At 40.7% G+C, this 26,745-nt stretch overlaps 1 protein-coding gene across 5 annotated transcripts in view; it reads left to right on the plus strand.

Annotated features, from left to right (window-relative positions):
- LOC135502008 (uncharacterized) overlaps positions 1-26,745 on the plus strand; it is a 188,193-nt gene that overhangs the window by 14,331 nt on the left and 147,117 nt on the right. Inside the window, exon 2 of one of the 5 annotated variants that reach the window (XM_064794441.1) lies at positions 176-223. The exons of 3 other annotated variants lie outside the window; for them this stretch is intronic. The gene's annotated coding sequence lies outside the window, so the exon portion shown is untranslated. Of the gene's footprint in view, positions 1-175; positions 224-25,297; positions 25,325-26,745 lie in introns of all 5 variants that reach the window. One more of the 5 variants, XM_064794439.1, reaches the window with a different exon arrangement.

A 26,745-nucleotide genomic window follows, 5' to 3' on the forward strand; every position in this document is an offset into this window, starting at 1 on the left:
GGGTTAGCAGATGATCGATTGCGCCGGTAATCAGTCTTGCAAAGACCCTCGATTGACCGATCGTAGCCGGATCAGGCTATTATCTGCCGAACAGCCTGCGTTAGTCTCTTCCCCGTCATTCCAAATCAGAGTCTGGATTTCATTGTAATGGTATCTACTGCTTTTTTGTTTGCAGGTAGGTTTGAGGCATTTTGAAGAGACGTAAAACTTCAACATTTAAAAGGTAGGCCGCCGTTATGCAGCTGTCAATTACAACTCTGACCCCCATGACATTCGACTCTTTTTTTTGACACCTGGGAAAAAGGGATCGTCCAGGAATCGACAGTTTCTTACCCAGAGCACAGGATCCTTGCTCCAGGAATTCACTGCTTCTTCTTTTTCGGAGCTTCAGAGCATCACCTGTTTTTCACTTGTCAGAACAGTGAACGTCAGGAATGCCACACCAATTCACATTTTTGGGTACGAAATATATTATGAATAGACTTGTTCCAATATCTGGGTAAGGGTTGGTTGGTTTGTGCAAATCAACTGAACAGTGCCTCCTTTAATTTTGTGATAACGATGCTGCTATAGGCCTAAGAGCAGTCCACTGTGTATGTATAAAAGCAACCGTAAACTCACCTCTCGCTACAATCCTTGAAGTGCGCTGCCATGATGATGCTCAAATGAAATCGAGGCTGGAAAAACGTGCATGGGTGATGACTGACCGCGGTCGCCAGGCATGCGACGGTCTTTCGGCATGTTCGGCGGTCCCGTACGCAGGAATTCACCAAAGATCATCTTTGTTATTTTCAGACATTCGACGAACTTCGACGCTGATTTTAACTCAGTTCGTGAGGAATTCAACGCTAGGGATTTTTTGGAAACCTCAGGATGCGACGCAGATGTGGCGTCGCATCAGTGTCGACCCCTGATGGGGGGGGGGGGGGTTCAGAGTTGTAATTGACCGCTGCATTACATTAGGCAGGTTTAGCAATTCATGCGAACGAGTCAGTTCAAAGTCTGTGGTGCCATGAGTCAGGTGTTCTGCTGATGCATTTATGCGACAGTCGTTTATACCTGGTTTCATAAAGAATCGGGGAAATCGGCATTGTCGTCGTCGTCGTCGTCGAACTTTATACAGCTGCATTTTTTACTCGCGCGAAATATACATTTACGAAATATTACGAAATATTTACATTCACTCAATATGCTAATTAGTATATTATCCAATTTTGGCCCTTTTCCCAATAAAAATATTTTGGAAAAAATTTCAGTTGTTATTTAGGGGACTATACTGACATACCAGTTAAAAAAATCGGCTGCAATAGGTTTTGGTCAAATCCCAGTTTCCAAGTTACATAGTACCTCGTCGTTCGTAACTCTTCGTAATCAGGCCTACGAAACCTGCCCATTCATTCATGTTATTCCGCATTTAATGTCATCATTGGGTAGTTTTCGCAAACCCCCGGAAACGAAAACGCGAACGCCTATCCCATTGTTTGACATAGTTATCTGGAGGTGAAACAATGAAATAAGTGTTCACGTTGGCGTTTCGGGGGATTAGCGAACACGCCCTGTTAAGATAAACCCCGTATGATATCGCATGACATGGCGACTTGGGCATCATTGCTCAACAATAAAACGTTTTGACCGAAGTAATTAAATGTACCATTATTGTTTAAAGGTTCTTTGGGGTCAACTTCGATTTACACCAACCTATGATGAAAGAGAAACTTATGACTGATCAATATGGGAGTTACTCAAAAGCATTGGCCATGTCAGTAAAAATAATTTTTTTCACTCGGAGCAAATCTATTTTTATTGTCACCTACATGTAATATTGTGTTTTCGTCAAGTGCAAATCAATTTGATTGTCACGTAATATTGTTGTCAGTAATAATCAATATCATAAAAACAGGCGTGGCAATTTGAAAATATTAATCCCGTGTGGTTATTAGACGTTAGTTTTTGCAACCTTTGAAGAGCTACGGACGACCAAACATGTATTTTTATCGATGATGGATATATTAGACTGACCTCTTGTGCCTAAACTGTAATAGTGTGATCATAAACTGTGATGTTACACAGCCCTGGGAAACCGATGTAAAAAGACTAGGTTTTAAAAATAACCTGGTCTTTTTCATTAAAAACTTGGTTTTGAAAAAGAAATGCATATAACCTTGTTTTATTCCATAAAACATAGTTTTCTTCCATGAAACTAGGTTTTCTTGGAAGAAGCATAAGTTGATTAAAAAAATCTAGTTTTCTTTAAAAAAACCTGGTTTTGAACTAGATAACTTGGTTTTTAAAATCAACCTATTCTTCTTCCAAGAAAACCTTTTATGGAAGAAAACCATGTTTTCTTCTTTAAAAACTTAGTTTCATTGAAAAAAACATGGTTTTCTTCCATGAAACCAGTTTCTTTAAGAAGAAAACCAGGTTCTTTTCAAGAAAACTAGATTTTATCAATTATTGGACGAACGGCTTGCCATAACCGTGATGATAATCTTGTGTTGTACAACACCACTATCATTTGATAAATGGGATCTGCTCTAATTTCTGAGTTCAACTAAGTACCTTTGGCCAGAACGATATGAAAAACAGTTTAATTGGATACAATTGCCACTATCAATGGTCAATGTCATAAGACCATGCACAATGCCTGTTCGTCTGCTCATAGCAAGTAGGCTAAATTGGGTAAGCGCTGGAATTTCAGCACTTTTTCGGGTGTATTCGAAAAAGCTGGATGTTGGACTGCTGGATTCACTGGAGTGTGACTCATGGATCACCACCGCCTGGATTGGGGATCGTTCGGAAAATGGGATATGATATCCATGAGTATATAGAAATTGGTTCCTTATACCTTGCACTTGCACTGCGATGCTGTACTGTAGGCTTACCGTGCATGTTGCAATACTCGGCCTCATGCTGTCATTATCAACTGTCTAATCGAATGCCCCGATTGGTCATTCACACCTTCTGTCGGCGTTGTAGTTTATGTAGAACCGCCGGTAATATCCCGGCGATTTCTCTGGTGAAGAGTCTAAGACTGAGGCATCCATGTTGGCAGTGCCATTGTTTGCACTTGAAGCACATGGTGGGAAATGTTAGCAATTTGGCAATTTGGCAATCCATTTAGGCGGTGGTGATCTATGACTCACAATCCAGTAAATAAAGCATATCAGTGATCCAGCTTTTTCGAATACCCGCTTTTCGATCCCGTGAGTCTTTACGTAAATGTGAGATTTCGTCAGCCTCAGGATGGGTTGGGTGCAAGTTGTCAGAATATAATCCGACCCAAAGTCATAACTCGTTCAACTCCTTTTAAACCTAAGAGCACGTTCCGGAAATGTCAAGCGAATATGCATTAGCTTCAGGACAATATGTGGAAATGTCACTCAGCCGTTTATAGACTTGTCACTCTGTCATGCTGATCATATTGTCGCATCAGTCATTATGACATCCTCGCTGGTCGTCAATTGAATTTTATTTGATCAACGTCATCTCAATTGTGGTGACAGTTTCGCTAGTCTTCTATTGAATCGGATTTGGGGCCCAGCTTGATTAGATTGCACTTATTTCCCTAACGATATCGACTATTATCATCACCACTTATCGTAGAACCTCCTTATTAAGGACACTCGGGACTGACAAGTGATATCCTTAATAGAGAGGTGTCCTGATTAGAGAGGTCAAATTGAATGGGATAAACTTATTTGTGACCAAAACTAGTGTCCTTAATAGAGAGGTGTCCGTAATAGAGAGGTTTCCGCTAAAAGGTTTCCTTTGCTAATGCATGCACCAAGGCCAAAATGGTCTTCATTCCAGTATATTTTGCCGAAATTCATATCGCCCTGAGGAAACACTTTTAAAAATTTGTTTTTTTCGGTGTTTTGTTGGTTCCAAGCTTGAGCCATTGCATTACACAGCGTAATGGTAAATAAACAGTCACATACATTTCTCTACAGAATTGTCATATATTTACGGTGGCTGGGAAAGGACATCACATGATTTTTTTTCAACATGAACATTTTTCTCAGGAAATGTTATCTCGATAGATGGACTAATTATCTCGAGCGATCGAGGTATTATCTCGAGAAATCGAGATAATATCTCGATCACTCGTGATAAATAACTCGGGCAATCGAGGCATTATCTCGGGTGATCGAGTTTTTTTTTCGACATGAAATTTTTTTCAGGAAATATCTCGATCGATGGACTTATTATCTCGAGCGATCGATGTCCATCGATCGAGATATTTCCTGAAAAAAAATAAAAAATTTTCATGTTGAAAAAAAAATCATGTGATGTCTTTTTCCAGCCGCTGTACATATTCCATATACATGTACTAAATAGTATTATTATACACTTCAAAAATATTTAAAGCATGATCTAAAACGTTGAATAGACTAAAGGGCTAACTTCAATTGTTTTGAGTAAATACCTTCAATCCGATGTTGTCGAAGACACTGCCTAAGTGGGCTATAGCCATTAGCCAATGTAATTTAGATTATATAGATTTTCCATCAACAATTTCGCAGTACCGTGCGTCGATCCTCCAATAAGATCAATTTGCGCTCGGAACTTCGTGAAATAGATTTGAAGATAGATTTGAATCTACAAATTGATATGGAGTGTCTCATACCTGGATTAAGAAGTGACACGCTTTTCGGAGACCTTCAATCGTGCCGAGAGTGCCGCTTTCTCCGATGAAATCTGACTTAATTAAATTTCACTCCTGTGGGTGTATTCATTGATCATGATCTTGGGGATGATACGGTGTTCCTTTAAGGCCAGCTTTGTGAAAGTTAAAGTTTTGGGAGGCTGATGATACCAGCAAAAGAACATTAAAACCCCGGTCTACCCTGCAACTGTTTTTAAAGTGGAGCTAAGTGTGCTGCGCAATCGGCGCGACAACATGACAAATTCCGACCGGTGATTATTCAGTCCTCACATGAGTGTATGGAGCGAGCCAAGTTTCCCAAAGAGACTTACCCCGTGTCTCACAATGGCATTAAGGATGAAACCAAAGGGGCTCATGGCTTCTGATCCGAGACCCGAGGCATCTGAGTGCAGTGAGCTAAGTCCAAAGCGATTTGACGAGTGTCTCACGCCGACGGTGATGATGGAACGAAAGACTTCATGACCGCTAGCTGCAGAGACCCGTGCCACGAGGCCACACTGCCCGCGCCTCCGTCAAACTGACTGACATCCATGCAAGCAAACAGCTAAACAAATAAAATGGATGGCAGTAATGGGATTTAAAGGTCGGGATGTGGTAGCCATGGGAGTGAGTGTTGGGGAAATTGATGCAACAATCCCTGAGATGACTCTTCTATCTAGAGTTATTTCAAAAACGTCTGTTATAAAATATAAAGATATCGGTATGGAGTACGAGTGACACGGTACCCCTGACACATTTTCATTCGATAGGATTTTTGACACTGAAAAAAATTGCATGGTATTTCTTACCCAGCATAACTTCATTCAATGAATTTGGCAACGCGCTATTCTCTCTGTGCGTTGACAGCAAATTTGTGGAAAAGAAGCTACTTGCGCTGCAGCTAGAGTACACGTAGCCTCTACGGCCGTTGCGTAAATATGTTACCCGAGTCCAACGTTCCCCGTGTCTGATACCCCGCATGGAGTGTGTCGGACATATATTATTCCTGTAGCTTGACCTGACTCCAAGCCTTACGGTAACTCAAACTTTATACTAGTCGCTGACATTATTCCTACAGCTAACCCAGTCTCTTAACCACACAGTAACTCAAACTTGATACTTATGTCACTGGAAGATTAGCCACCGTCTGTTAGCGTAACCCTATACACCACCCCTCTTTTTACATTGCATATATTTTTGGGGTATTTTATCGGAGAACAATGTCATGTAGAACTCGTGTTACATAGGTGCAATGGAACATGACTCACGTGCTTTGCCTAATGGTGTTTGTCGATCCCGATAGGAAGGTTTTTCTTGACGTGAAAATCGGCTGGTTAGGCTTTACCCCCACTGCGCATTTCAATGTCTCGTATTTCTGGATGAACCGGCGTGGCTTTCAATGAACTAAAACCCCGTGGCTCTTCACAGTCCTTCGAATGAGACTTAAAACCGAGGTTCGTTGGTGTTTATGTCAGGGCAGGTTAATGACCCCACCAAGTGAAAAAACATGAGTAACTTCCGTTGAATCAACCTCTCGTCGAAGTCGGATTCAGTAGGCCAATAACGGCAATTGGCGCATAACCGTAGTGGCACGTATAAACGCTTACTCCGCCCTGAAGGAGGAATACTCCCTGAAGAAAATCACCTCCAAGTACAGGGTGAACGCTGAAGAAGAAGAAGAAATCGTACGAGAAACGAATTACGAATTACAAACTTCTAGTTAAAAAGTAACCCACGTTAATAATAATAATAATGTCACGCATTTATATAGCACTCCTCAGTAATGGAACTGTTAAAGCGCTGTGAGATATCACATTATTACCCCGGTCTCCACAGAAATCAATCAGGGGTTTCAAGGAGCAACCATAAGGCGCTCACTTGAACTTGACCAGTCGGGGAACCAAGGAGTGACTCGGCTGGGAATCGAACCCACGACCTCTCTTCCACTGCGCTACCGCTGCCCTGTTCCATTTTGAAGTCAGGTGTATCCAGTGTTATGTATTTTGCATGATTTCTACGCCCAATTCTGCGCTTGTTGAAAGACTGGCGCTGCTACAATGTAAACAAATTCGAGACGGCTCGGCCAGTTCGGCGCTACGAATTTATTCAAAACTTTGTCTAAGATAGTTCGATGGATTGGCAAAACAGTTTTGCTCTTCAAGGGACCCTTTTACATTTTCTATGAGAAACGGATGGTCATCAGCTAAAGAGAAAACAGTGGTCGTATGTCGAGTGTTTTTACGGTCAGTCATGTTGGAGGGCAGAACACTGATTTGTCGTGCCCGACTACTGAATCAAATGCTGTCATAGTCATTTGGACTTGCGTTTTCTTGTCGGTCCCTCCAACATGGCAGGTGGTGACATCTTCGTAATTCTTAGTTCGGGAACGTACGAAACCGCGCCTATGTCTAATACTAGGAGTGATACGGGGTTGACAGGGTAGATATGATCCGGAAATTTCCTCGCCGCTTTTCGAATGTCACGGCACGAAGTTCCGAAGCACATCAACAGAGCGGCTGACCCTGTGATTGAGATGAAGTAAATATAAACGGGTCACGAACCGCATTTACTTTTAAACATATATCATTCACGCCTTACAAGTACAATCTATATGGTTGTTAGCAGATGTAACACACCACAGCCAGACATTTTCCCCTGTGCATTTCGGATTAACCGAATTCGACAGGATTACGTCGACGAGAACAGGTGTAACAGTCTAAATTGTCTACCTGGAAAATGTGTCCGTTCCTGTAAAGGAGTGGACTACTGTATATTTCTACCATTATTACCAATACATCTGGTTATAACAGCACATAACAGACTCATTTGCTCTCCGGGTACTCAATCTTAGGACATTTCAAACTTTACACGGCACATACACACCACAACTGAAATTCGCCTCGGAGAATCTTTAAAAATTTATGCCACATTCTCCACTTTTTCCCAAGAACGTGCAATTCGGGGCAAAACACTTGTCATGTTTTGCTTTATGTATAAGGCGGAACAACTCGTGAAACGGACTTCATCTATGAACTGCAAATTATTCACGCCGTTGAACTTTTTGCGATTGTCGAAAATTTCTTTAAAAATCACCAATTCTATTTTTGTGGATTATTTTTTCCAATACTCAAACATTTTTGAGATTAACGTGAACCGAAATTATTCACAAATTCGGCGAAAATAAAAAGACCCTCATGAAATTTTGTCTGGAACAGTATTAAAGGAATCGCTGCCTCAATTGTAACACAACGCCCAATCACGGCAGTATCCATCCCTCGTGATTGGGCCGAGTGGATTTAAGGGCAACAGCCTTTGGGGGCCACTCGTGATTTCGCCTGATTGTCTCCCTAAGGAAAATAACAAATTGTACAAATCGTGATAAAATTGTATTATTAATATCAGGTTTGGCGATATGCTGGTGTGCAGAGTATGTCAGCGAGTAATATGGATTCGATTTCACGTTTGAACCGTGTCAGATGATAAGAAGGTTTCGCAACTCTGCGAACGACGTAGTACAAACTACACATGTACGTATTCGAAGTTCCGTCATTTCATCTGGTACGTATGCCTGTTTTTAGACTGGCACGGGGGGGGGGACTTAGGCATATCAGATAGAGAGACAAGCCAAGTCATTTTTACCAGCAGAGTATTGTCTTCCACCTAGACGGCTGCCTTTTTACCACAACCGTTGTTCATGTTGTCTTTTTTACCTGTTGTCTTTTTTACCATTGTCTTTGTTATTGGGAAGTTTTTACCGGACTGATGCAATGATTGCCACAGGGGTTTCTCATCAGGACTCTTGAGGATGCCATGAATGCACTAATAAGAAATAATTTTGTCTTTTTCTCTGAAATCGCCCCTCTGGGGAATTGACTGATCCTTGGACGAACTTCTGATGGCCACAAAGAAGCTGAATGAAACATGAGCAGTATTTCAATTAAGGAGATTGCAGTCCCCAAATAGTTTGACAGAAAAAGATTTAAGCTCTAATAGCGAGTATCAGCAAAGAAAAAATCTCTCCCGTATGAATTATCCGTATCGATGTTACGTATGATGAAACGTAATTTGTGTAGCGGTCATACGTAAAACTGACACGGATACGTCATTCGAGCGTGAAATTCACCCCTGCTGAAACTCTCTATTGTTATTAATACACAACTTACCATTGCATTTGCAATGTCGGTATCGCCCGGAGAGGTTTTTTCGGTTAGTTATTTGAAATGATCTTACCACGATCGCGCCCCGTAATCTCCAGAGCACAGCCTTTACATTTTACCGGGAGAAGATGCTTTCAGGACAACCAAGGTGCAGAGAAATGTAGACCTCTTTCCTGATTGTGCCCCTCGGCAACCGACAACCATGGTGCGGATGAGAGGTAAAAAGCATGACATTTCTAAGCAAGACACCAATCAAATCATAACAATGATTCGAGTGCCTAATTCTCGATAATGGAATCATTTAAGACGACTTCTTCGACGTTAAGTCGGTTAGAGGTTTTGGCGAACAAGCAATGACTTCGCCTTTGTTTTCGCCCCTCTCTGTCACCCAAAGCTGCCTTGCTGATGGAAATATGACGATGCCGACAAAATCCAAAAGTTGCCAATTATCTTCCCTAATTGCGCCCCTCGTGATTTACTGTAAGCTCGGAATTTTTGCGACTCGTGACTCTATTTCGAATACGCGTTAAACTAATACCCAAAAGCCGAAACTTCTCTTTGAAACATTTTTTCGAGATTTGGATTACGATTATTTCCAAACGTTTTCAAGAAGGTGAAGTTTAGACAATGAGAGTGAAGGTTCATGAAAATATATGTCTTTTTAATTTTTGGGTTACGATATATAAGCTTATAGTTAAAGTCTTAGGAGGTCTGTTTATGAATAATGAAACCCGCAAATAAGGCTGTCGGTTTCATAGTAATTACCTTATTATACCACTCACCTCGCTGTTAAAAGATTTCAGGCCTACCCCAATACGCGGTTAAATGTCTTCGAACATAGCCCGCTCGCACCAAAGGCTATTAAATTCCCCTTGTTTTACTGTCTGATCAAAGGATAATCAGGGAAAATCTTAATAACATCGACCCCTACAAAACAGCTTCATTGGGGTCGGTAGGTCTTATCTGCAGGGTTGACAGTAAAGCGACGCTGATCCTCAGCTATTCTCGACCTTCTTGCTATTTTTCAGCTGATTTGCGGTTGACGGTTAAAAGTTGATGTTCGATTACTTACATGGCGCTTTTCGAGTGACATCGTCGTCAAAGCGCTTCGTAATTCTGTGTATAAGGTCTTCTAGGGGATGTTTAAGAGCAGCTACCAAGCATTTCTTTAACCTTCGAACCTCAACGGAGAAGATCTTAGTGTGCCGAACCAACGACCTTCCAGTCCTTAGTCCGCCACTCTATCCACTACGCCTTCGTGCTCCCCTTCGGCAGCTAATTCGCGTTTCTTATACATTTCACTTAACATGAGCTGAATTTGTTTATAATAACTAAGGTCGCCAAGGTTCAATAAAAACCATTTCCCTGATTGCGCCCCTCAGGAGCAAATTAGCCTTGGGCGAAATTTTGAACTGTTGAAGGCCACAAAATACCCAAGCGAAATATGAAGCTTATTGAGTTCGAATGCCTCGTTCACTTCATAAAGTTAAGTAATGACTGATTGATTAACTCAGTGTCATGGGAAATTGGAAATTCATTCGAGTGCCAAATGTCACGAAGGATAAGTATCGTATTAGCGTTCGATTACCCCACTACTGCGACAACAATGGAAATTACAATGCGTCGTCGTAAAAGCGGGGTGACGTGAACTCGAATTCGGCGTGCACTCGCGTGGCGGGAATTGTTTTTCGCGCAAGGAATTGTGCACCGGCTAAAATGTCGAATACGTGTTAAACTGATATCAAAGAGCCGAAACTAAATTGGAAAATCGTTAAATACTTTCAGAAAAATAGTTTTCTGTTGAACCAGAAGAACAACAAACATACTGAAATAAAAAGCCGGAAACGATTGTAAACATCGCTATTAACGAATCGATGGTAAAGGATGTTAGCGAGATTTCTGTTTTCTTTGATCATTTGTCCCAATAGTAATCAACAATGCGGTATGATTGGCAATATAATTTTCTTATAAAGACGATCGAAAAGATGAGAAAACTCGTTTTACACGGGAGAGTATATTTGACCGATCAACTTTAATGGGTCGTATCTGGTGTCTATGCTAGAGCAGGTTTAAGACCCCACCAAGTGAGAAACATGAGTAGCTTGTGTGGACTCTGGTGTCTATGCGATGGCACTAAGTGAGAAACATGAGTGATGGCTTGATTGAACTCACCCCCTGGCTGAATACGGCGTCATTTGACCAATAAACCCAATTGGCGCCTGACATTTACTGGCACGTAAAAATGTTCATCCGGCCTTCGGGGAGCATTCCGGAGAAGAACACATCCGAGTGCAGACAGTAGGAATGCTGATGAAGGGGAAGAAGCTTTATCCTATTTTATAGATGACGGTAAATGATGTTAGCGTGGTAAGTGTACACATGGGAGTAATTCACTCGTTTTCATCAATGTCCCCAGACGGTAGTCATCAAATGCAGCATCATAGGCAATAGTGTAATGAACTAGAAACCAAGATGAGGTGCCCGCCACTTCATAGGACAACACTCTCTGTATCTAGCCGCACAGAAATAAACAAGATGAAATCCGATGCTGAGCGAGGCAATCGTTCCTCGCGTTAATGGTGTTTCGATCGTCGGATCAGTGCTTTTATTAAAGGGAACATTCGCGGATCATTGTAAACTAACCTGAGTTTAAAGAAGACATCATTTACAACTCATTGACTGGCGTTCTTCACGTTATTTCATCCCTTACCTCGCTGTTAAAAGTATCCCCCTCCCTAGTTTCCACTGTTGGTTCAATTACCAATTATTCTTATTCGTTAGGTTACAGAACACTATCGCCTGACGCGATGTTGCAGATATGAGATTCTTCCGCGAGGTTCAATAATATAGGGACTCGATAACTCCGGGACACAACGATAATGGGATTCCGACCGCGGGCTCATTAGCACTAATTGTCAATAGATGTACACACTAATTGAGCAAGGTTGACTGACTCCGACATGATTTAAATTGTTTTTCTCCTGTCTGTTGCCTTAAAATGCAGGCCGTTGGCTACATAACATTATGTTTATTCGCTCTTCCTGGCTTACGTCTAAGGACCCCCACGAAACGTGCTTCATGGGGGTCGGTGTCATAAAGAATGACCATTTTGATTAGCAGTTCAGTTTGTGTACCGGTATCGACCCACATGAAAGCTGTTTTATGGAGGATGATGTTATCATGATTTGCCCTGATAACCGGATGATAGGACAACTTAGGCCTAGGTGCGAGCGGGTTTATAAGAAAATAGACTGTTTATTTTGTTAGGCCCGATTTTTTTTCACTGCGAACGGGGAGGTAAGAGGAAAAAGAACGTGTCAATAAACATTCTTACCACATATCGATCTCAACCAATTCGTTACGTTGCAGGAATAGATAGCCAATTAGCGAAATTGCAAATAGTAGATACATAGTAGTGTTACACAGCCCTGGGCAGCCGGTGTCATAGTTGACCGGTTTTAGTTGACACCGTGGACGAGCATTGGGTGGTTGGCCTACCTTAAGGATAATCTAGTGTTGTGCAACTCCACTATCTTTTGGTCAATGTGATCTGGTAACATTGCTGAAGTCAACTATATGAAATACACCTTTAACCAATAAATAAAACGACATTATGCACCAACCCAAGCGGTTATGATTGCCTCATAATAACATGCATAAGGGGAAGTGCGGTTCATCCAGGGGTTTTAGAATACCAGATAAGACGATGAACAGTAGAAATAATGACGGCAGTTTTGCATCAAACAATTCTTTACACGAGTCTGCCCGTCCCTTTGAACCCATCTTAGAAATTTATGCTTTCGTCAATATCAATAATTCACCGCATGCGAAAAAGAGAATTGGCAATATCCGCATCATGGGTACTAATGGGAGATGACCACTGATGATTGCACCTCGCTCGGCCTGTGTTCCTAAATCGACTATTCATTGGTTGATACGAATAAAGACTAGCAAATGCTTTTACTTCAATTTTGTACAGAAAGGCCTAGTATAAATTCACTTTTAGATAAAAGCATCTGCTAGTCTTTATTCATTTCACCGATTGGCTTGCTGGTCGTCGCTGAACGCAGCAACTACAGTCGTGAAATTAAATGGTAAAAATAACAGTTTCATAGTGATTTGTTACTATACTCTGGTAGTTGCTATTGCACCGACTGTGAAGTTAGTTGTTTTAAAGGCCACGACTCCTGCTTTTATGATTGTATGACATGTACAGATCCTCAAAGAGTAGACTTAAAGCTCCGCATTAAATCAAGTTTGATCAAAATGGAAGCACCCAGTCCAGAGATAAAGCAAGATTAACTGTTTTGTTTACATGTTATGTAACAGCCTTGGTTAGGTTTCTAAGTGAAGTCAGGCGGCAAGTTTACTTACATAGATCAGACTGATGTTTGATTTCTTACTATAATGGTATAAATTTGTCTGTATTACCTTACCTTATTATAGGGTATATCGAATGTCAATGACAAACAGACTTCATATATCAATTTTAAGAGCATTCATTGATATTTGTCCTCCCAAGTAGGGCAATAGCCTGATCTACATCACAACTTTTGCTGAACCCGCCGCCTGGCTCTAACAAGCCAGTTGCTAGCCTGATTAGGTAATCAAGTTGTCAAACACATAAATGGCTATATCTTCAAAATGGATGGAGCTAATTGCATTGGGTTTTCTGTATTGTATAAAGTGTTAGGTACACTTTTGAAACCGTCTTACAGCAGAAAATGGCAAAATACCTGGAGTTATGCCCTTTAACCATTTAATAGTAGTTTTTACTACTTTTTAAGCTGGTTAGTTTTTTCTAATTTTTCTAATTTCAGAGTTAGTGCATTAGGAACCACTATACTTGAAATTAGTTGTTTTTACTAATGAGTTTTTATACGATTGTAGACTACAGGGTGGCCCAGAATTATTTTCCCTCACACAATGGATACACTATACAATTATTTCGTTCAAGGGAAAATAATTCTGGGCCACCCTGTAGTTTTGCAGTTAGAATTTTTGGCAATTTCACGATCTATATCAGCATGGATGAGAAAGTCATTGTCGGCGAGCATCATCATCATCATCATAATGATAAGCGGATTTTCTACCTTCGCGTGAATATTTCCGCATGCAGTTTGACTAGGATACTTCGGTTAGTGCATGAACATAAGAAATCGTTTTTTTATGTTTTCCATTGTTTAAAGATGTTCATAGGTGAACAGCCGAACAGGTGCAGGCAACATTGTTTATAAACAATAAATTCATGTACGTGTACATCTACAGAAACTCACAGCTACCTCGCTCGTCTACAAACATTATTGGCTGCTAACTCTTTGCTGTCTAAATAAAGGTTTTTCAGCTTTTGAAAAACCTTTAAACAGTTTATCGGCCTACACAAATATGCCCCCGGAGTGGTTTTACAGTGATGTGAAAATACCTCATCATGATTTACCGTAGGCCAACTCGGCACTGTGCATTTGTGATTTAGGAAAATCTGTCACAAAGACCATTGAAATAGGATTTTCACATTGTCACAACCTATTTTGCCTTTTTCATTTTGCTACAAAACCTTTACACGGTGCATATTTGTGTTGGCCAAAAAACCGTTAATGGATTTTGAGAAGCTCAAAAGCTTCTATTTCTAAGAATGTACTATTACCAGCTCCGAGCACGTTTTTCATCTGTACATTTCATGATCAGGTGAAAGTTTTCGCAGATCCGAATATCTTATTAATTTTCTACCAGCTCCGAGCACGTTTTTCATCCGTACATTTCATGATCAGATGAACGTTTTCGCAGATCTTATTAATTATCTACATCAATCTCATCAGTTTCCGTGTTTACAGCTTTGATAATGCCGCCCACATGAAAGCTTCAGGGGAGGGTTCTAGGAACTTGGAAGATTCGCGCAATGATTGGTCAGTGACATCTCGGCTATCAGCTATCACGCGACAATACCTACCTTCTTTCGACATCTCAGTCACGAGTGAACTCCGCTTCACGAGACAATCTGTTACCCGATGGGGAAGAAATTGCTGTCAAATAGGTCTCTGCACGCGAGGCAGCTCACCAATCGCATGCAGCTGCCAAGGAGTTGTCACTCGGGTGTGAGGAATGATTAAAACGGCATTGGCCGTTCACCCCTTGTGATTGATATCATTTTCTCCGGGCGATAACGATTCCTCCGCTGTTATATGGCGAGCATATCGTCCGGTTACGATGGCGCCGTCTCCGAACTCAGTTGTTGGTTAGAAATATTAACATCCAGTTCGCCAAATTGAATTTCCACCACTTTGTGTCACGATCTCCCCCATTAAATGATAAATAACCGATTAGGTTTAGCCACACAATTGGAAAATCAGACATTTATCTTTTTTGTTTGTGCTCATAATTAACCCCATTCAAGACTGCACAGTTTTTGGAGAGAAACAAAGCTCTATTCGACCTTTAAAAGAGTAAATGATAATATGCCCAATCTATAAGTAACCTATTCATAGACGGTTGTTGCTCCCCAGCCGAAAACTCTATCGATGCTGGAGGACATGGCAAGGTTTAACAGTCCACATTCGGTCTAATAAGGCAATTATATTAGTGGTCATGACGAGGTACAATGTATCGTGTTGTTGTGGCCGATTGATTTATATTCCTGACGCCGAGGTTAGATTATGAGCAATCCGGCCTCTTACTGACAGGAAATTGTAGTTGTTCTGAGAGTGCATCCAGATCGGAACGAAGCAACATTCAAATTATCTATGATGGATAGTTAGCGGGCCTTATTATTCATTCCGGGTTTTAGCACTATCCGTTTCGAGCTGAGTAGCATTTTATCTCCTACCGCTACACCTCTGTCGAATACGAATGTTTGACCTTTTCTTCTGTAAATTTTTGGATTTTATATGTACATTTACATGTATCTCCTGACGCGACGCCGGGCTTTCTAACTCTGTAACATTTTAAAGCGGCACCCTTCAAACACCCATTTAAGAGGCGATCGACACAGTAATTTGAATATTCATAAGTTTGGAGGCAACCAGCTATCAAAAAGGGAGCTTCTTTTTTAGCTGTGCGTATTTATTTTGACTTGTATTTCATAAACAAACAAGGAGAAAGGGTCGGTTCAAAACCTGGCACTGGCACTGAATGCGTTTTTGCAAGAAAATACAACAAAATATAGGTTTCGTGCAATTCGTGAAAATTGGAGAAAGGGTTTAGATCAACCGAGAAAGCAATTCTGTATAATTCATAAAAGTATCTTGAGGAATTTTGCGCCGTGATGGAGTCTCCTGATGTCAAACACTTGTCACAACCAGGGTCGTGTCGCCACTTACGTCAAGCCAGCGACTCGAAAGACAACTTGGCTTGTTTCATTTTGGGTCGTTTCAACGTTTACATATTACAGTTCTCTTTCCCTTTTAGTCGATTGTGCTAATGACCAGTCCTAAGAGAGGTGCTCGTAGTCTGATCTCCGCTTTACCATCATAAGTAATGATCTATTTAATGGTTTCGAGGACGGAAACCAGATTATGATTATGATTAATAAGTGATATTTATTGTCAGAAACAAACTATTACGGACCGATAAACAGACGAGGAACACATGATGCTCGTTTGTTTTAACGCTATTTGCACGGTTACGATTAAGTCATTATGATTTCATGAATACAAAACATTGATCTTAGGCACAGTTTAGAAGATCAGTACAAAACCATTATATGGTGTTACTTTCGGCAATCGCTCGTTTGTGGATTGCTTGAAGAAGAATATTAAAGGGAACTGAAACCGCCAAGCCAGTTCGTATGACCTCGTTTTCATTTCCCGCGTATCGGGTGATCAGAACGAGGCATGAATGAAACATGGCGCCTAGCTGTCAATCATTGAATGACGTCAATACTATGGAATTTACTACGAAAACTCATGAATGAAAGATCGCATGACTCACGTGATTCTCACATGATTCTCAATAATAACAAATTGAACTGCGCATGCTCGGGCACTGGGGGCGGAGCTACAAATCTGAACTCGAATAGGAAGTTGGAAGTTTGACTTTCTCGGGCGGTGAAAGTCGAAAAGTTGAATAAATCGCTCGGCGGTTCCAGTTCCCTTTAACATCACCTTTTATTTTCACGTGATCCATCAGTAACTCCCAGTCAAATTGTTTGTGATTTAGGACCGTCAGCCTCAAAGGGTCAACTTGGGCATAATACTTGTTGGTTTTCTGTACAAAAGTGGCTTCCAGTAGACCCGTAACTTCTCCAAACAGGATCACTGAAAAATCTTTGAACTGCAATAAACAATGCAATAGAATGGCGTGTAGCCTTTGAGAAGCTAAGTTCAAAACTGCCTCGCAACACTGGCGGAAATTATCAACAAAGATCATCCCATTATTCGAGATAGGAGAGGTGTGGATTAATCTGTCAGCATTCGAGAAATCCGACAAGTGGTTCGCCCTCCAGCCCCCCAAACGATGCGCGGACATAAAATTTACAAAATTGATTATACTAAGTCTCATATACATTGACGCATGGTATCAAATGTAGCTTTGATAATTTTTGATAATTTAGGGTCAAATAAATCAGTACCAACTCGAGAAAACGCGGGCTCATTCACGTGATTGATGAACAGTAAAAAAAACCGTTCAGTGTTTTATGCACGTAGATTGACAAAAGATTCACCATCAATTTTTGAAGATGCATTGCCACAGAGACCACCCAGAATAATACATCAACTCAACTATTTGGCGCGGCTCGTAGTAATTGAGGCCAGAAGACTGAAGAGAATAGGACAGGCCGTGCGGGGGAAGGTGGGTGTAATCACTTTTCGTGTTTTCAAGTTTATGTTTAGCGTGTTTACCAGATTATGGAGTAAGACTTCGGGGTGCAATTCAAGAGTGAATCATTGAACGTTTCCGAAATTACATCCGAAGGCACAACAATAATTGATCCAAGGTGAACATTTCAATCATGACGTTTGGGCCTCGTTTACATGTTTGCGGGCGAAGCATATTAAAGGGAGACTATAGGCAGGTGCAGGGGGTTCGAATTGTGTTCTTCTCAAGGTACCAAATAGTCCATTAGTATCACAGGTTTTGGTAAATATACACGAGATTATCAGTAACGACATTAAAGGAGATTTCTCACACCAGCGATTCAACCTACTTTTTACATTTTCTCTGGCGGTGAAAATGAACCGTCTCATTTCCTATTCATAAGTCTTGCGCAGATCAGTTAGCTAGATTGGGCCTGGTGAACATGCGGACAATAGGCTCCGCAATATGGTTCTATTCAGTAACTTGCGTAAGACTTGATATTGCTTTGATATCTACTGAGGCGAGGGAAGAGCATTGTATTTATCGAAGGAACCTTCCAGATCAAAATAGATCGGGATTTGTTCTATACACATTTTGCCAAAACTCATGAGAATAAGGCTGAGTCGTAACATCATATATTTTCAGACTATCATAAAAGTATTTATTACGTTTTTATCATTATCATACCAGTAGTACACTGTTGCTAATAAGATAATGGGTTTGAAAGTATTTTCAATGCGCTGTTCACTGGAGTGCAATATGCATTGTTCACTGGAGTGCAATATGCAGTGTACACAATGCATGATGGTCCATTAGTGGAGTAAACAACATATAGATAGTCTGTTTGTCATGTTTGGCATGCAGAAGCTAAAAGTTGAACATTCGAGGAAATTTTGTGTAACCGGTGTGACAGCGGATATAGTCCCCCTGGAGTCATAGTCCGGTAGCATTGTATTTGATCAATTAAGCAGCATGATCTATTGTACCGCTAACCCTAACCAAAAGATTTAGCAATGCGGGCTATTGTTACACGGACTATCAGCCCTAGGTCTACTATCCCTTGCACACCGGTTTTAGAGATATTAGGCAGGTTTAGCAAGCCGAAGAGCTAAAAACTATGTAAATATTCTTAAGCGACATTTTTTTGGGGGGGGGTGATTCCTCCGTACCTAAGTGTTTACGATGCTTTACGCGTGTCCCCTAAATGAATCCTACGCGAGGTTTTGAATGGAAGCCTCATTGCGGATCCTATAGTTCACATGTTCATCAAGCCGAATCTGGATAATTGATCTCCACCTGACTTATAAACAGAAAATGTAGAAAGGAGGCTAAGCGCTGGTCGTGCGAAATACCCTTTAACGAATTGATACCGCACTGGAGGTATTGGTTGTCGAACCAAAACCGCTAGGATAGAACTAGAATGTAGACTACATGGAAATCCGATCATTCCTAACCCAGATGTTTTAGACAGTAATCATAAAATCAATTTTACTGTCAGTATATCCGTGTTAAATGGAGATATCGCCATATCCCTTTGATCTTTCACGATGGTCCTTTATCTATAACTAGGCCAGGATGTCACCGAATCATTGCAAGCTGTTGCCCAATAATGTTGATAACAATGAAGGCACGCTATGCTTTGATTATAGGGGCTGCGGTAGCGCAGTGGAAGAGAGTCGGCCTCATGATCAAGAGGTCGTGGGTTCGACTCCCGGCCGAGTCACTCCTTGGTTCCCCGACTGGTTAAGTTCAAGTGAGCGCCTTCTGGTTGCTCCTTGAAGCCCCTGATTGATTTCTTTGGAGACCGGGGTAATAATATGATATCCCACAGCGCTTTAACAGTTACGTTTATTACTGAGGAGCGTTATATAAATGCGTCACATTATTATTTATTATTATTATCCGAATATTTGTTGCTCTATACTGGAAACTGCACAACTTTTAACGGCGTTTAATTTCATTACATTTATTAGCCCCTGCTGGCTAATGCCTAAGGACCCAACGAAATGTGATTCGTGGGGGTCGGTGTAACATGCAATTTTTACCAAGATACCATTCCTACTCTAAGAGATTAAGATTGCGTTGATATATCTCATGATGGTACTGCCTAAGGACACAAGCGAAACGTGATTCGTGGAGGTCGGTGTTGATTTCATCTTTATTGCGAAATAATCATATTCTGTAAGAAAATCTTTATGAAAATACCATTCCTTCTCTAAGGGATAAAGATAACGATGATATTTTTCATGATTGCATCTCGCTCTGGCTATAATCGAATCACCGTTTGTTAATGTTGATATACTCTGAATCACGACGTACCACGATCGGCAGAAGCTCGACCAAAATGTCCAGATTTGTATCCGGTTACGCATGCGCATAACATATTATCTTCTAGAAGCGGCTTGGTTACTTTTGAAACTTATCAATGCGCATGTTAACGGGGTGCAAAATCCATAAATTTTGTTCCGATTTTTGCCGACCGTGGTGTTCAGTCAACGACGTAAAAGCACATATTTATCATGATGCCATCTTGGCTAGATGGATTTCTGCGAAACGCCATCTGCTGCTTAATGATGATAAATGATAATGCACACTATATTGATTATATGTTTGTGGAGGATAATATCATAGTCATATTTAAGATGACTGTGTTGTTGTTTATTGCAGTCATTATGAGAATACCATTGCTACTCCGAGGAATAAAGATAGTATCGTGATCAATCTATGGATGTCATCGAAACGCCGTCTGTCGCGGAATGATAATAAATGATAAAGGCATACTATCAATTTGATTATAATCTTCGTAGAGCATAATAATCTACCAAAGTAAACGGTTGACCTTTCTGGGGCATTGAGAAAACTCCCTGATAGCACAGAACTACGCCGTACAATTAATACCTATTCACACTCGTTTTCTGCTTCAGTGGTTAAAAACACAGGCAAGAGAATGCGAAAAAGAAATGAGTTATGTTGTTCATGATAATGTATGGCTGTCTCGTCTGGGTAATTTACGGTAATTCAATGAACCCAAGGCTCTATAACATTTAGCGAGCAAGAGCAGTTTGTAAACCTAAAGGGAGTCTACATGGAAAAGCCAGGTAGGTCAGATTAAGTTACACGTATTCGCCAATAGGGGTCACTCCTGTCTGCAAGTACAACGAAACTATTACGCTTGTCTGAGGAATATTTGATGGCAAGTCATGAACATGATCAAGTGTGTTAGTCACCTGAAGATGGAGAATTTGAACCCCAGGTTCCTGTCTATAGTCCCCCTTTTAGAAGCGAGTAGATTACCAGGATGGGCAAAGGTTCTGTATCTTTTGTACGGCATTCTGTCGTATTCATTTCGCCTGCATTGGTAATTGCATTTGTAATTGCATTTGTAATTGCATTTGTAATTGCGTTGGTAGTTGCATTGGTAATTGCATTGGTAATTGCCTTGGTAATTGCCTTGGTAATTGCCTTGGTAATTGCCTTGGTAATTGCCTTGGTAATTGCCTTGGTAATTGCCTTGGTAATTTCCTTGGTAATTGCCTTGGTAATTGCCTTGGTAATTGCCTTGGTAATTGCCTTGGTAATTGCCTTGGTAATTGCCTTGGTAATTGCATTGGTAATTGCATTGGTAATTGCATTGGTAATTGCATTGGTAATTGCATTGGTAATTGCATTGGTAATTGCATTGGTAATTGCATTGGTAATTGCATCGGTAACTGCATCGGTAATTGCATCGGTAATTGCATCGGTAATTGCATCGGTAATTGCATCGGTAATTGCATCGGTAATTGCATCGGTAATTGCATCGGTAATTGCAATAAATGCAAAATGTAAAGTCAACCACTTTAGCTGCCATGCCCAAGGGGTTCAACCACCATTGCAAAACTAACCGGTCATGTCAGTGAGTGTATCTAAATAAAATGAATATATAATTCCTTTCACAATACAGTGGAACCTCCCTTAGTGGACATTTCTCTATTAAGAACAACCTCTCAATTAATGACACTAGTTTTGGTCCCAAATTTAGTTCTTTCAATTTACTTTCATCTTTCTAATCAGGACACCTCTCTATTAAGGACAGCACTTGTTGGTCCCGAGGGTGTCCTTAATAGAGAGGTTCTACTATAATTCCAACAGCTATCATGTGTGCTGCTGGTCTCCCAAGCTACGGATTTCACTGAAGCGGGGTGATTCAATAAAAGTACGGCAGACTTATTGTTTTTGGGCTCCCTAACAAAAACAGAAATGGTTGTTGGTTAGAATATGTGAGTGCAGGTGTGAATTTCTGAGTGAATTACCCGTAGTCTTCTCATCTTACCACTCATATAACTTTGTTGATTTTGTATGAAAAACCAATATTGACGTTGCGGGTTTTTTTTATCAAGCCTGTATATCTCGAACAATATTGCCAAAGTTATTTTCCGTCTCTTACCTTTTTCCAAGCAAGGACATATTGATGTTTTATTGTCTTTCTCCTATTTCTGTATTAGCCATTAGCCGAAAAGCCCCAGCTATTCTCGTTTTCAACAACAATAGCTTATATCCAGACATTGTCAATGTTATGATCATAGTGAGTACATTCCTTTCACGATGTCTTCAGTGAAGTACTACGGTACTGATGTTGTTGTTCTACGAGGACGAATGCTACTTAAGTCATTGACAGTGGCCACTGCAGTTTAGCAGAATCTTCGGAAATGTGGAAACTGGCGGAAACCGCCTAAAAACGATTTGAGAATACATGTATCAACACAAAAACACGATGACTATTGGTAACATTTGCCACGGCTGATGTTAAAAATGCAGGCCATTTTTTCATGCATTTTGCGTACCTTCCTAGATGCTTGATAAATACATGTATAGTGGTTTACGATTGATACATGACATTTTTATTAAATATGAGGTATCGATGTCCTCATACTCTTCAAATTTATTTATTTATTCATTTTCTTTATTGATTTGTTAAAATCTCCCTTTCTACAGAACGGTAAATCAGACAACTAAATTGTTTTAACTAGAAGTCTTGCTAAAAGGGTTGTCTTTGATATCCGAATGAAGGACTTCCCTCAGAGAGTCCACCACCCCACCCGGCCGCGTCGCGATTGACCGGGAGCGCGGAGCCACCCAGCCGTTTCCGCAAACGCGACCAAAGAAGGAGAAAGACTTATCGTACTAATGAACCAACTGAGGGTATCCTCCATCCGAAGGCATTCACATATGTCTTGATAAAAGAGTAACCATCAGGTCCCTAACAGGGAAATGCCTTTTAAAAATAGAGTATTATAAAGGGGAGCATTCAAAATCATTTATCACAGATGCGATGCTCCCAATACCCAGAGCAAACGACACTTTAGAATGCTGAGCTCTCATGATGTTTCAGCCCAGTTTCCGCATATTCCGCTTATTCTGCTGCTTCCATAGATTCCACTGAATCACCATGGCCATTGGCAGTAGAGTTAGGCCAAACACCTTAACTGGTCGTCTCATTCTTGTAAACCATACCAATAAAAAAAAGACTAATCTTTGTTACTTCTCGACATCAAGGAGAACGAACAATATCGAAGCCATTGGCATGATTTTGAGTACTGCATTGGACTGACCACGTCATCGCGATCGACATGTACAGGAACTATGACTTCCCGAATTGACGGAACGGAGCGGAATGAACAAAATATGGCGGAACGGTCTCTGATTGAGATCATCCAGAAATTCCTAAAGCAGTCGCGACGATGTATTCCTGTTGAAGGACTAGCGGAAGATACCAACATGGTTCTTGTGAAGAGTGCCCAACAGATACATACAACCGTATTTAAGTTGTCACAAAGTGTCGGTATATACCTTTCTTGTTTAAATGATAAATGCATGCCAGGACTGCCTTCTAGCTTTACAATATAATGTCATTGGTCTAGATCCGGAATCATCTCGCCCTAAGATACTGTTCCCTAAAATGTGAAAATTTTGTGTTGAAGCATGATATGACTACGTTCCATCACATTCCGTGTATTCCGTTCATTTTGTCAATTCCGATGTCGCCCATGAATAATCCGTTATCAAAGGGCAGAGCTTGTCTGAAAGCTGATATTAGTCACTACAGCTGACTAAAGTTTATTCACGACGTGCATTAAAGGATTACCCATTTGTTTCCTTCATAGGTCGTTTTCTGCAGCAAATCAAAAACTTGCCGTTTTTGACAAGTTTGCGATGATGGAAACAATAAACCACATATGCAAAACCCAGTGGACTCACGCCCTAAATTACTTTGCAACATGCAGCAATTCGAAAAATTGATATACGCACCAATGTATTCAGATCTATCTGAGTTCTGGAGCTCTGTGTTGAATGTTTCTAGGACAGCCGACTATGTCACTGAAAACGGACTGACTGTCTAGCGGGCATCTCAAAAATTCCGAACGCTGAAGAAGACGAAAATATTTGCAAAGTGAGATACGTAAGGCATCGTTTTGACGGAAATCCCGCCAGGATTGCTCTGTGTGGTATTTTGAGAAGAGAAACACGAAAACCCAACGAGGATTTGACATTGTCTAACACTAATTCATCTGATAAAATTATGGCCAACTGTACGTTTTACATGGTACCGTCTCGTAATTACAAGGTAGGGTTTCACAAGTCTTTCTTACAGTTAGCCAAAACTCTTCCAAGTGGGTCGTTCCATTTTTATGAACAAGAGTTGCAACAAAAATAAGGAAATATCATTACGTTTTTTGTACCAGTGCCGGTTTTGGAATAAACCATCGTGAGAGTCATATCGTGGAGGTGGTGTTATCAAGATTTGCCTTTGATTAGTCTGCGGAACAATGGGAAGTTAGGCCGAAAGGCAAGCGGGCTTTTTTTAAAAACAATAGACCGTGCGTTGGTCTTGGCCTCAATTCTTCAACTGTGAGGTTGGGGTAAAAAAGCGCAATGATCAAGGCATTGCGCATCAGTTTCCTATGACAACAGATAATTTCTTGTTTAGTGTCGTACTCTTGTGACGACGTTGTTGTACTACGAGCCTAAATGCTTCGTATGCCGTTGATAATGTTCCTGAGTACTATCATCCTCAGACTTACCGCATGCGAAGAAGTCGTTGCAATCGTACAGCATCATATCTAACAGTATGCATGCACTTGTTAATCGAAACGTCACTTATTATGGTATCATTCGGGTATTTAGAAGTGATTTTTTTGCCTGGTGACGAAGCAGAGTGTCCGCGGTATTTGTCAAATCACCTAGCCTTGCCATTGGTACCGGTTGTTTCGTGATACTAGCACTGTTTACTAGCGTACGTTTGGCCTTTTCCGGTTGGTCACTTCCGGGAAGCAAATGGAAGGAAGTCTTTTCATTGGGACCAATCGTATTTGTCGCAAAAGTGCTACTCTACGGCCATCTTAAGCACACATCGTTGCATAAAACCCCACAAATGAGTTGTTTTCATGAATATCGTGGTCGTGATTTCATAATTTCTACCAAAATAGCCATTTGTTTACGAATGATCTCCTTGATATATATTTTGAAGTATCTACTAGTGTATGATATCTAGCTACGCGATTGTGATCAGGTGCAGCGGTACCCACAGGTTGAGAGCAGTTAATTGAGCAAAATATCGAAGCCCTACGTAGAAGAACTAACCTCGACAATATACCTTGGCCGCAGACTTCGATATTATGTATTTTGCATGCTGTATTACTAATCGTGTTTTTCTTTCTACTTATAGGTACGTTACATCGCGACCAGGGTGATGGTAGGTCATTTTAAATTGCTAGCAATGATTGCCACGTGTTCTAGTGACCCATTTAACCGCAAATATGTGGAAAACCCCACTCTTTGTCGTTTTGGCTGGGCTTGTATACGTTACACGTGCACTGCAGGCACGAGCTTAGTTGTAACCAACGATAGCCATGTCTTCTAATTATATGTGGACAACATGCGATTTTTATCATTTTGACTAGTCTTGGACAATGTGTGATGTACTACTGGCACGAGCTGACATGACTGAGCCGTCAAATTAGTGGTCCTACACTCAAGAAATAAAGGTTTTTCATCTCTTGAAAACGCTTTAATTGATTTTCGGCCAGCACAAATATGAAAGTCAACGGCACCTCAAGATGCTTCACGATGCCACTGCAGGCCGTGATCTTGCCAGCATATAAAGGCAAACACACTAGGATTCCTAAAGGCGGGCCGATTCTGAGCTGGGGGCTCGGGGTCGGTTCTTGAATTGGGCGGGTCAGCGGTGTTTGGGCTTGGGAGAGTCAAGTTGGGAATAAGTCGGTGGGGCCGGGATGGTTGTCAATGAAGAGGCAGCAGCCATGATTTAAAAGAGTTTAATGATGTTATAGTGTCTCGTAAGCCTTCATAGGCTGGCATTATTGTACGTAATGGTGACACTTTAATAAATAAATATATACATGTATACGTATACAAAGATGGCCTAAATGAAGCCAATTTTGTAAACTCAATTTTCATTTTTGAAAGGTGAATCGTCTTGTGGTGCCGTAGACTATTGGGTTATGGTTTCTTGAGTTACTGTGGCAAGCCATTTTGTCTCAACGAACAAGACACAAAAGAGCAGTCTTTCCAACTAAAAATAAAAACCAGACGTACAATAAACAAAGAAAAATAAGGCCAATTGAATCCCTCTCTCGCCGTTGTACATGTACTCTTATATATCGTATTTTTGAATATGAATATGATGGTCATGGGCATCATAGCACACTCGAAAATAATCCTTCAATCTATTGGTACGATTTCAAAAACTCGTAGGACTTTCCTTTCTCGTTAAAAACGGATTAACTTTTCAACGTCATTTGAATTCGATATCTCCAGACATCTGATCTTCATTCAAAATTGATTCAACTGTCGCCAGATTAAAGTTTTCTTACCAATTGACGATATCGGATCGCTGTTGGTGTGTTAATTTGCGCTGAATCTATAACCAGATTGCGCAAAATACTTTTAGGTCATTTTGAAAATGCCCTTTTCACAGGCAACTCGAGTTTAGCATGACATAAAAATCAATTTTTAAATCAAATAAATACCGAAATCATTCAAAATATCATGAACATTAAAAGACATGGTCGGTGTGGACAACGTCAAGTAAATTGCTTGAATAAGTGAGCTCATGTCATGGTAAACTCCAGTTGGCTGTGAAAATGGCTGATA

Source organism: Lineus longissimus, chromosome 18, assembly GCF_910592395.1.
Source record: "Lineus longissimus chromosome 18, tnLinLong1.2, whole genome shotgun sequence".
Taxonomy (NCBI): Eukaryota; Metazoa; Nemertea; class Pilidiophora; order Heteronemertea; family Lineidae; genus Lineus; species Lineus longissimus.